This window comes from Hylobates moloch, unplaced genomic scaffold (assembly GCF_009828535.3).
Source record: "Hylobates moloch isolate HMO894 unplaced genomic scaffold, HMol_V3 SCAFFOLD_10, whole genome shotgun sequence".
NCBI lineage: Eukaryota > Metazoa > Chordata > Mammalia > Primates > Hylobatidae > Hylobates > Hylobates moloch.
Genome location: NW_026652285.1, coordinates 74,095,651 through 74,108,679, shown reverse-complemented (window position 1 = coordinate 74,108,679; position 13,029 = coordinate 74,095,651). Strand labels below are relative to the sequence as shown.

The 13,029-nt window shown below is 37.8% G+C and overlaps 1 long non-coding RNA gene across 1 annotated transcript; it reads right to left on the bottom strand.

The window, feature by feature from the left end:
• Positions 1-6,986: 6,986 nt before the first annotated feature.
• Positions 6,987-12,507, bottom strand: LOC131384356 (uncharacterized). The gene is made up of 3 exons (XR_009215129.1): positions 12,297-12,507; positions 9,076-9,260; positions 6,987-7,076 (listed from the first exon to the last, which is right to left on the bottom strand). It is a non-coding gene; the product is annotated as an uncharacterized LOC131384356 (long non-coding RNA).
• Between the last annotated feature and the right edge of the window lie 522 nt (positions 12,508-13,029).

The window sequence follows — 13,029 nt, the reverse complement described above, 5'->3', positions numbered from 1 at the left end:
AAACTACCCCCAACACCCAAACTTGAATGTCTAGCATGAATAATTGATATGCAGAGTAGTTTGAAGGAATTATTTAAAATCATATATAGAGATCATCTTGAGGGAAGGTTAAAAGCCAAAATCACAGTAGTTTAATTCTAGATGCCTAACTAGTTCTCTAACAATGGCGAGTCTTCTCGTGGAATCTCCAGAGCTTTAAAAGTCCTCAAATGTACTAATCAAATGCCCTTGAGCTGTGTTTTATATGACAAAAAGCCTTATGAAACGATGTGCTTATTCTCAGTAATACAGAGAATAAATAAAATCCCTCCTTCAATTAAAATTTCCTCAACTAGAAGTGAGGCTTAACCAAAAACTCTGATTGGCATTGGTTCTTTTTATTTACAACAAATAGAAAAATAAGATCATTATTACTTAATAAATGCAATTTCTAGTTAGAGAATGCCTTATAAAACACGAATTTTAAATTATAAATAATAAAAATGACTGGGAAACACTACAGTATCTTTACTTCATTTTTCCTCAAAATGGCAGAATCTATCTGTAAAACCATTTTTTGAAAAATGTACCTCAATAACAAACTTCTAAAGAACACCCATTAAACGTTCATTTTACTTTTAACAACTGAAAACATTTGATATTTGAGTGTGTTGTATACAGCAAAACACCCCAGGAATAAGCAGTCCTCAAATATTAATGATGACCCCCTCCCTAAAGATGACAAAAAAGAACAAAAAAAGGAGATTGAGAAAGAAGTTATGTAACTTTCTGTTCTCTGCCTAAAATGTTCTTCCTTTTGTTCCTACTATGCATTGTTTCTTCTCATCTTTCATGTACTAGTTTAACTTCCATGTCTTCTCAGAGGCCTTCCTTGGCCAGCCTATCTAAAGTTACCTACCCTACCTTGCTCACTCTCTTACATTCTCTCATGTAAACTTATTTACCGTTCTTATCACAGCCTGCAATTGTTTGGATTATTCATTTGTTTATTTGTAAATTATCCAAGTATCTCATCAGAATGCAAACTCTGTAAGGAGGATATTATGTGTCATATCCCCCTATTTCTAACACCTAGTGGGCAATCAACAAATATTTACTGAATGAACAAGTAAGCGTGAATTCAAATCTATATTTGGAAGTCTGCCGGTACTTAGCTAAGCACTTTCAATTTATGTGTAGTCCTTACAAGAGCCCTGCTAAGTAGGTAAGTACCTTGATTTTCCAAAAAGGAAAAATGAGGCTTAGAGAGATTGAGACTGGCTTTACCAATACGAGTTAATGACTAATGACGGACCCAGTGATTCAAAGGCCTTTCTGTCTGCCATTAAAGTCTGTTTAAATACAGTCTGTTAGCTGAGACCATCAACGTGCAATTACCTCCTCTGTACTGTACATATTTGTATGACAAGAAAACAACCTCCTTGATGATTTGGCCTTCATTTGTTACAGAGTTTTTCATACTTAATTATACTGGGTCTTGCTACCTGGATGCCTCCTCGCTAGTTCTGAAACCCCTCAAGGGCAATGAATTATTCTTTCTAGCCAAGAGCTTCCACAATGTTTAAGTACATGTTTGTTAAAAAAAAAAAAAAAAAAGAAGAAGAAAAAGAAAAAAGAATGGTTTGAGGATCAAGGTCGTATTTGCTTTTCAAAGTAAAATAAAAAATCAGGCTGTATCTAACAGGGAGAATTGTGGGATAGATGGGGGTTTTATAGCATGAAACGTGTATAGATTTCTAGATTATCTTATAGTATTAGTGATCTGCACATCAGACACTTCACTGATAGGAGATTTGAGTACAGTAATGACACATGATTTGCCCAAGGTCACACAGCCCTTTTGCATTTAGCAATGAACTTAACAATTTATTGACTAATAATCATACAATAATTAAGGATCTCACATCAAAACTAAGGACTTTATTTTGAATTGCCGTCACTAAAACTCTTATAATGCAACATTTAAATATTATGTTAGGGGAATGGAGGAACATGGATTTGTGAGCACAAAATTCTCTCAGATCCCCACTGAAAGGACTAGCAACGGAAATAGAAAAAGCCCTAGTTAACCACTGAAATTAAGAAAGATTGTCATCTAAGTGACACCCCCTTTGAATAAATTCTGCCTGGTATTATGCATGTAAAGCCAATGTCATGCTCCAGAGAGAGATCAAATGCTTGTGGACTCTATTTTGTTTCTGTGGGTCAATCAAATGTTAAAGTAAGGGTGATAGAAGGACATAGGGTTTATATAGCAGCTATCCAAAACAGATAAACAGTAGTCTTGCCTCAAAAGTGATAGTAACACAAAACAGGAGATTGGACAGCAGGTTAAACTTGGGCTGCAGCCTGACCAATAAAAAGCTGAAAATAGAATATAGGCCTGGTACAGCAGCTTGAAGTAACAGCAAGAACAAAGCATGTCCTGGTATGCTGCCCCAGGCCCAAATCCTTCTCCTGTTTACTGAGGTTTCAAATATTGAACTGATACTATGTAACATATTTATACCAATCAGCTCTTCAAATTATAATTAACTTGAAGAGATAATTCTAATCTCAAATAATTGCTCAGTGAGGAAAATTTAGGTGACTCTATACAGTTTGTTTAGGATCTGACCCTAGGCCTAGATAGAGGGCAAATCATGTTCATTACTGCATTTTTATATCAAAAAAGTAGAAGCAGCCTAATGTCCACCAACAGATTTTTTTTTTTTTTGAAGACAGAGTCTCGCTCTGTCACCCAGGCTGGAGTGCAGTAGTGTGATCTCGGCTCACTGTAACCTCTGTCTGGGTTCAAGCAATTCTCCTGCCTCAGCCTCCCGAGTAGCTGGGACTACAGGTGTATGCCCCCACGCCCAGCTAATTTTTTTTTCCCATATTTCAGTAGAGACGGGGTTTCACCACATTGCCCAGGCCGATTGTGAACTCCTGAACTCAGGTGATTTGCTCGCCTCAGCCTCCCAAAGTGCTGGGATTACAGGCATGAGCCACCGCGCAGGCCTAACAGAATATTTTTAAAATAAATTATGGTTCATCTATACAACGCAATTCAATGCAGTAATTAAAACATTTTAAAAGAATAATTAGCACAAGGAAGAAATGCTGATGCTAGATGTGTGTGTGTATATATGTACACACGCATATTTTTCAATACTTTATTTTTTATAGCAGTTTTAGGTTTCACAGCAAAATTGCCAGGAAGTTACAGAGACTTCTCATATATCTCTTGCCCTGACACATGCATAGACTCTCCCATTATCAACATCTCCCACAAGAGTGGTATGTTACAGTTGATAAGCCTTCATTAACGATATTTTAACAGATGCTATATCTTTAATTTTAAAAATCTGATTAAAAGTATTGTTTGCACAATGATCATAGCTTTATATAAAATACATGTGCAAATACATGTGTATATACTTAAAGCTAAAGGTAGAATTATTGGCAGTAAAAGGTCACCATTGGTCACATCATCCCTCTGCTTAAATGTTTCACTATGGCCCTGTTACACTTAGGAAAAGGTTAACATTCTCAGTGAGGCCCTCAAGGCCCTCCTTGTCAATTCCTCTGCTTATATCAGCAGCCTGTATCACTCTCCCTTCAAACACTGGCAACTCTCTTCAGTGCCTCAAATGCTCCATAATCCTTGACGCTCAGGTGGCCTGGAATGGTTTTCCAACCTTATCTTCTTTTGCCATGCATCCCCTGCCCTCTTGCCACACACACATATTCACACATACCACCCTTCACCTTGTGAATGGCTACTCACACCCAGAGTTCAGGTGAAATCTTCACATATTCAAATACTCCCTGACAACTATAGCAGGTTTCTCTGATATATATTATCATAGCTCTCCATCCTTCTCATTCACATCTTTTTACATTTAGGGGAACATAGTGAGGCAACCATCACTACTTAAAAATAATAATAAAAAAAGTAAAATTATAAAAATTAAATAAAACAATTTCAGTAATTAATACACTACGAATCATAATGCTATTATACTTTTAGTATGTTTCCATTGCATTAATAAATTTTTTTTAAAAGCCCTAATAATAAAAACTCGCTACAACACACACACAAAACTCATTGGTTGAAGGTATGACTGTCAATGATCTGTACATATCATAAGAGAGATTTTATCTTGCTTCTTTATATATAGCATAGCTTTTCATACATTGTAAGTACTCAAAATATATTTAAATAAATAATATAGCTAGTATCTGTTAGGTGCTTACATGTTTTAAATGACCCACATGTATTAACTCATTTAACCTTCACAATAACTCAAAAGGTGGGTCCTGTGCTGACCCCCATTTTAAGAATAAGTCTATGGCACTGACAAATTGAACAACTTAAAGTTACATTGCTAATACATAGCAGAGCAGGGATTCACACTTGGGCAGTTTAGTTCAACAGCCTGTGTTATAAACACTAATAATAATAGCTAACACTTATACGGCATGTACAATAAGCCAGATAGTACTCTAAATGCTTTACATGTATTGACCCATTGAAGCATCATAGCAAACCTTATAAACAAAACCTAAGAGATAGGCACTATTACGATCTGTATTTTATAGATGAGAAAATGGGGACATGGAGAAGTTAAAGTAATTTGTCATGTGGTTAGTAAGTGGCAGAATGAGACTCTGAACCCTGGCATTCTTTCTGCTGTTAATTGCACTCTATGCTCCTTTTATGTGGTAGCAAAGATAGGAAGAAAAAAGGAGAGCTATCTTAGTGGTGTAGGTATTATGAGTGATTTATTTTTCCTTTATTGTCCAAAAATTGTGCATTTTATAATAGACAAAAAAGCTTTGAAAAAGATATAATTTAAAATAAATAACTTCTGGTGTAAAACATACATAAAATTATAAATACATGACTTAAAAATTTACCTAAGCACTTCCCTAGTTCAACTTGCTCTCCACCACAACATACCTGACAAATTTCTAGATTTCCCACCTCCTCTAGGTCAGCCTCCATTGACAGCTGCTTATTAAAATGCACCTCAAGAAACTGTAGAGTGTACCCATGAACTGCGGGATATCATCTCCTCTGCATTCCAGTAGGAAATGACTTTGGCCGGAATCAGTTGACTTATCTTTTAAATAATTTCACACTACGCAAATGCTGTGAGACACTGGAAAAATTAAATATTCTTAAAGCAAACTATTTTTTAAATTACACTTTAGCCTCATATATATTACTTTCTAAACCCCTGAATTACCAAGAGGAGTAAAACAATTTAATCACAGTAATTAAGATTATTGAAGTGTTTGTATGTGATTTTTTTGACAAAGAAAAAATCATTTTTGTGCATTTTACTTTAAAAACTAGACTTGTGATGGTCCCTTAATTATCCCCATCACTATAGAAAGGGTGATTCCTTCCTCACTGCCTCCAAAGGACCCCGTATGCATCCAGCACAGCAACTTTAACAATGTCTGCACCTCCATTTTCAGATGCCTGTTCCTCTTTCTTATTCATATTTTTACTTTGTTTCCCTGCCATCTAATTCATTTTAAGAACATTAGGTTAAAAAATAAATAAATAAATAATCTACAAGAATTCAAGAAACATAGATCCTCTAAAATATAATTTTATAATAGCTCAAGTCCCTTACGTGACTTTTTTACCCATTAAAATAGATACATGTGAATAATTTCTTTTTTAAAAATAGTTTACTCTCCTAGCACTTCCTTTACTCTTCTCAGGTACTTTCATCTTTCTAATACTTCCAAACTATCCTAGAAAAAAGTCTCTCTCTCAGCACCTTGCTCAGAGAACTTCTCATTCTTCCCTTTACCCCTCTGACCTAATTCTAAATTCTCAAGCCTCAAAGCACTGAGCTGACAAGAAAGGAAGCTTCTCAGAGAGCGGAAGAGAGTAGGAGACTGAGTAGGCCAACCTAGAATTTCCTTTCAAGTGCAAAGAAAGGGCAACGGCTGGTAACAATCATATACTTTTCACCCATAACAAATATTTGTCAAATGGAAGAAAAGAGGGCAGGAAGAATGGAAGAAAAGGAGCAGAGGAAGGGAAGGAAGAAAAAAGAAAGACTAATATATTTGAAAAGTCACTTTTACTACAGCCTAGCCAACTTTTGTGTCAAAAGTTTAACTTCCTTCTGCAGTACTCTTTTTCCTTCCTGTCCCTAAACCCTACCTATTAGTTATTTAATAGGTCTACGGCTACTGTCTTTCCATATCACTGGCTTTATACAGACTCAAGAACTTTAATGAGAGGTTATTATGGAACTATTTTTAGACTAGTTCTAAGTGGAGAATAAAGGTCATAATACCACTGTAGCAGCTAAAAGCACTTTTGCTGACATTATCTAATTTTCATAGAACTCTAGGGACAGGGGCAGTTATTTTGATTATGCGTCTATAGATAGGTATTTTAGGCACCTTGAGTAGAATAATAGTGGTCAATCATTGCTTGCACCAGAAATAGACATGTATCTACTCATATTCAGGGGAGACCTATTTAGATGACACAACTTGGACTTCAAAAAGAATCTTTTATTATCCTTCTCCTACCTAATACAGAAAAACCCAAAGACTTTGATATTCTCATTAATAAATTGGAGTTGCACTGTTTAAGAAACACATTTTAAGAATTCGAGGCTCCCCCTCACAAAAAGTACAATGTGCAGTCTCTGAACATAAACAGTTGATAGCCAGCACTTGTATAACAGCTTTATTTTAAATAAATCCTGTTTAACAAAAAAAGAGAGATTTATTTTTATTTTTAAAACCTTTCAATTATTGGCTATCCAAATTATGAGACAATTCTATTGCCCAGAATTTATTTGCATACTTTATTACAAATATTCTATTTTATTTAAGAAGTTGATATCTAAATCATACACTGTCATCACAATTCCCACTTTGAATATATATGGACGTATTTAAAAGCCTTTACTTGAAATATATCTGAACCATTCTCCTTGAAGTCACACTTGGGATCTGCTATTCCCCCATTTAGCTTCATAAATTGGCTCTAGTTACTCTTCACTGGAATTTCTGCTCTGCTGACCCATTCTGCACATATGACACAATTTAAGCTTGAAGGAAAAAAAAAGATTAAGTTGCTAATGCAGATGCTCCTTGACTTACAGTGGGGTTAGGTCCTGAGAAGCCCATCGTAAGCTGACAACATCGCCAAGTCCAAAAAGCATTTGTTACATCTAACCTATTTAACATCATAGGTTGCCTCACTCACCTTAAAAGTGCTCAGAACACTTACAGTAGCATACAGTTGGGCAAAAATATCTAACACAAAGCCTATTTTATAATAAAGTGTAGGATATCTCATTCAACAGTATTATCAAATACTGTATGGAAAGTGAAAAGAGAATAATCGGATGGGTATCTGAAACATTTTTTCTACTTAATGTGCATCACTTTGACATCACTGTAAGGTAGAAAAATTGTGAGTAGACACACTGACCCCCCCCCCTTCCCCACCCACATAAGTTGAGGACTGTCTCCACTTTATTCAGGAGATAGAAGCATAGGGTAACATGGGTAGGAGAGAAAAGGAAATGAAGGAAGGAAAATGGGGTGTAGAATATTATGCCATGTGCTATGATGCATTATCACACATGCTTTTCCTTCACAAAAAGACACAGAAGATCATTCAGCAGGCATGTCCACTCATCAGGCAGGATTTCTCCAGGATTGAAAAGAGGAGGTGAATCTTGGAGTAACCTCCAGGCATGAGAAAGTTGGGGAATTTTGCCTCGCTTCTTTCTGTCTCACATTTCACATTGATCTTACCATGGAGAGCTTCCTCTCCTGTACTTTCAGGCTTCCTTATACAGTCCCCTGAGACATCTCAGTACACCAGAATCCCTCCCTCGTAGTGTGGTGCTTTATCAAATCCCTGAAATGCAGGGACAAGCTAGTGTAACCGGAGCACTGATCAAGATGGAAAGGAAGAAAGTGGCAGAGTGAGGAGGAACACGATGTTATGATTTTAATACAGACTCTCCTAGAAACATATCATGATATATACCTACTTTCTGAAAACACCACAACTCTTGAGCAAAAATCCTGTCTGGCCTTCCATGCCTGGGCAATAAATATAATAAGGGATCAAACAAGGATCAGACAAGATGCACTGGAGTTCAGGTCCCGACCCAGGTAATAAACCTGAGAGAGACAGAAATAGAAACAGTCAGAGGTTGAGTACAAACCAAAGTCCTTAGAGGGTACTAAAAGTTGAAGTTGAGAAAGTCAAAAGCAAACACAAAGACTGGGGTCATGGGTGGATTCAAAGTTGATAGGCAAAGCCCAAGACTGAAAGCAGGAAGAAACAAAAGTGGAGCCAGAGTAGAACAGAAGTAAAGTACAAAGAATCTCACTCAATTGTTTTAAAAGTGCTAAAAAGATGGCATTTATCTTTATATGCCATTAGGCATGTGGCAAATGGGCAGGCAGGTCTCCCTTAAAAGTGTGACATAATTGCAGATAGAAGAAATGCATGGAAATATGAGGCTTATAAAAGCTTCTGGAAATGACCTTTATGTAAGTGAATTGTCCCTTGGACATGCCAGTTTGATAACCAAAGTGAAGTCACATTTTCTTAATAAGCACACTATTCATTTATTCAAAATTTTGTACTAAAAGCCTACTATGACCAAATAACTGCAGTTAGGAATACTTATTTAAATGGTCATATTTCCTGCATTCGTGGATCTTGTATTCTTGGAGGAAATATAGATAATTAACAAACAAATATATATTTATAATTATTAAGTGCTATGAATCAAATAAACAGTGTGCTATGAGAGAAAAAAAGGCTGAGAAGGAGAAGAGAGAATACACTTAAATACTGTTGAATTTAACAGGGACAACACTTTGAAGAATTGTCAGTTAAGCTGAGATTTCAAGTGCGAAAAAAGAAAACCAGCCTTGATGAATCTGAGCTGGTTCAGATAAAAAGAAAAGCTTCATACACAGAGGTGACAGCATGGCTAAGTCCCTAAAACTGGAGAGAGTGGCTTGATCAAGAAACTGAAAGAAGCTGTGGTGGCTGAAACATAATACATAAATAATTACCTGAGATGAAGATGGAGAGGGCCTTGTGGCCTTTGATTATGATTTGAACTTTATTTTGACTCTCCAATGTGAGGTCTTGGAAGGGTTCTACTATTTCAGTTGTGATGGCTTAAAGTCCTCGTTCTGCTTAACTTCAGGAAGTCTCCTCTTAACAGGTTGCTTCCCCAACATATGAACAAGAATCCCTGGAGAATATTTAAATGTTCCACAAATAGGTGCTATTGTCACCTGCTGCTCCAACCCCTGTCCTGCTATAGGGGACTGCCTGAAAGGCTCACTGCCTGAAAGGCCGAGATTACCATCTCCCATCAGTGTCTATGGCTCTCTCTACATTGCTCTTCCCCACACATGAACAGCACTGCTGCAATTTTAATCGAATTTTACTGTAAGTTTGAGGGAAATTAAAGGGAAGTACAACACAGAGAGTAACTTATTACCATTATTAGATATATCTCTTCATGGAGCAGATACATCCTTTGGTTTGGACAGTTCCCTGCTCAAAAATGTCTGGCCCAGACCATCTTGGACAGTGTCCATGATACAGAAAGGTAAGATGATCTTGATTCTGTCCCACTCTTATCCACTTCTCATTTCCTATCCCAGGATCAGAGTCTTCAAAGGATGATTGGCAATGCATCCTTTGTCAACTGAAGAATCATGTGGTTCATAAATTTGGAAATGAGAGCTTTGTTTCTTATAAAGGGTGGTAGCTGCAAGCTGGCCATCCTGCAGGTTGGGAAGCATAGCCTCCAGTATGAACCAAGTGGGCACTTCAAGGGAGGAAAGTGTGAGACAGGAATTGATGGTGAATGAGTCAGCTAAGTATACCTACTCAACAGGTTAAAGGAGGAGCTATGAATATTCACCAAAGAGCATGCACTCATGCATAATAAGCAAGTATGCATATTACATATGTTTCATGTTCAACCTGGGGTAGAGGCTTAACATGAAAATGCATTAAAATTAGGCTCTATACATCAAAAGGTGGAACAGAGAAGGCAAAGGGAGCCTTCTTTGTTGGTTTGCATAAGCTCAAATAAGGCTGGCAGGTTAATATCCCAAATACTTGGATCTGTACAGATACCATGCACAGCCTCTGTAAACTGGCCAGAGCCAGTCCATAGTCAGTGGTCTCTTATGAAGAAGGAATGCTGGTTAATTGTATAGAAACCACAAAAATTGAGGTGAATCTGGCAAGTCTTTCAAAAGTGCTGGTTTCTGTTTAACCTTTAGGAAATAAAGTTGATGTAGTTTGGAAATGTGTCCATTGTTGAAACATAATCCCCAGTGTTGGTGGTGGAGCCTGGTGGGAAGTGACTGGATCATGGGGGTGGATTTCTCATGAATGGTTTGGCACTATTCCCTTGCTGCAGCCCCCTGGATAGTGAGTGAGTTCTCTGGAGATCTAGTTTTTTAAAAGTGTGTGGCACCTCTCCCTCTGGCACCTCCCCCTGCTCTCTCTTGCTCCTGCTTTCACCACGTGATGTGCCTGCTCCTCCTTTGCCTTCTGCCATGATCAGAAGCTTCCTGAGGTCTCCTGAGAAGCAGATGCCACTGTGCCTCTTGTACAGCCTGCAGAATCGTGAACCAATTAAACCTTTTTTCTTTGGAAATTACCCAGTCTTGGGTATTTTTTTATAGCAATGCAAGAATGGCCTAATACAAAAGTCTAATGGCAATTCGTGAGAAAATGTGTATAACACCCATCCCATCATGAGTGGCAACACAGATTTTAAGGTTTCTCTGAGGTCCACTTTGCCAAGAGGTGTCTGTTCAGCCTGTTGGGAGGCTTAGAATTTTAAATTCTCACCTTCAAAGGAAAACAATCCCCAATGTCTTCTAACCCCCAATGTCTTCTCACCCACATGGATGAGGGCTGCCCCTGTGATCCTGAGCTATACTAGAATCCAGCATTCCAACATCAACAAAGGCTGAACTCATGCAAGCGTTTGGTATATTAACCTACCAGCCCAATTTGAGCTTATCCAAACCAAGTATCATTCTTTTCTATAATACAAGATAGAGACCAGGCTTGCTACGCATCCTTCCTACAGGATCTTTGTCCATATGATGAAGCAGCTGGTTTCAGGCATGGTTTATTCTGGATCAGTATTTATAATAGACATAATTCTCTCAAGGATACAGCCACAGCTATGCAATCCTGTCTATAACATAGACCAAATCACAGAGCCTCAGAAATCTTCAAATCTAGAGTATGTCTGCATTTTACTTTTACATAATAAAAAAAAGATTTTGGCTCCTTCAAAACAAAGGTATAATCAGCATTAAGGGAAAATTTAATTCCCTAATCTTAACGAAAGAGAAAAATTCTTAAAGCTTAAAAGAATACATGTAGTTGTCTTTCTTACTAGCTTAAAAAACGCAAAAAAAAAAAACAAAAACCCTCCAACATTTGACCTTTTCTTATTCAGAATATATGCTTGTTTTAACTAGAAGTCACTGCAGTAAAAGAGCTTCCTTCTTTAAATTCTTGCCTCACGGATCCTCTTCAGTTTCATGCCAGTCTCTTTTGCCTGACCATTGTTGCAGACCCTTCACTTTGATTCAAGTTCTTGCATTTTACCCACCCATTAGAATTGGTTTTGCACCCCAAGGAAAGCCGCTCTACCTGGCTCTTACAGCAGTGCCCCTTGATGTGGACATCCCTGCCTGCTCCCATGAGGAGACCCAGCTTCTGAGACCCTAGCCCAGAATTCTGTTCACCCACCATCCCAGCCTCCAGTATTTCCTGATTGGTAAGTTGCAGCTATTATCCTCAGAGGGATTAGGATTTCAAGAACTCCATTGTAATGCTCCAGTGTGCTGTGATGCACACATAGCAGCTCCTTTGAAGAGAATATGGCTCAATTTCACTGTCACTTGGGTTCACTGTATTGTAGAAGACCTGCAAACTTCACTAACCAGAGAAACAAATGTGCTCCAGGCCTTCAATGCCAAGATCCTCATCCTCCAGTTCTTTCCCAACCCCCAAATCTGCCCCATCCTAACCCTCTATCCCTACCCCAACTTTTGCCCAATTACCATTAACAGCTAATGTTTTCTTGCAAGCTGTCTCTTCCCACAGCTATTCTAGTAGATCCCTCCAGTGTCCAATGATTCCAGGGCAATTAAGGAAGCTCAAATGAAGAATCATACACCATCAAGAGTTAGCTTAATTCAGAATCTACTCAGGGCCTACAGATTCTCCCAGAGATATTTACCTCTGACCTGAACACTTTCTAGTTCTTCGTCTCACACAGATATATGGGTACATGAAATAAGGGCCAGACAGCAAAGCACTAGTCAGATTCTTTCTTCCAACTGGCCAGTCCACTGATCAAAGACCAAGCATTCTGCCAAGTAGTATTAGGTAAACTGTCTCATGAACAATACCACTACCATTAGCCACAGACATTGAGAGGAGAAAGGGTCTGTAGCTCCAACTGTCATGTAGTTGTGGCTTCTTGCAGAGAATCTGAGATGGAATGTTTTAGTTCTGTGACCTCAGTTCCGGAAAACACTCACATAGTAACTCTCCCTTTGTGATTTTGCCACCTTCGAAGATAAAGACAAAAAAGACACAAAAAAGACACCGTGTTCACACTTTCTGAGCTAAATGCTATTAAACCAACTAGTTTGGGGGTAGCACAAACTGGCTATATAGAAGAGACATCCAGTATGTTCAATTCTTTGAAAGGCCCACTCCCTTTCATCACCATACTATGAAGATTAATGAAAGAATTATCTTCATTCTGTTGAAGGGTAGTAGGGACATGTATTCATGGGAGAGTCATTACGGACTCAAGTGTGGTAAGCAGCCTTATAAACCAAACAATTAGCATTTAAGTTCAGTTCCCCATAAAACCCATAAGGAAAAACATTGTCAGTGGTTTCATTTATATTCCCTGTCCCATTTTCTACGTCTATTCCATGAATTCCAGATAAATACATCAT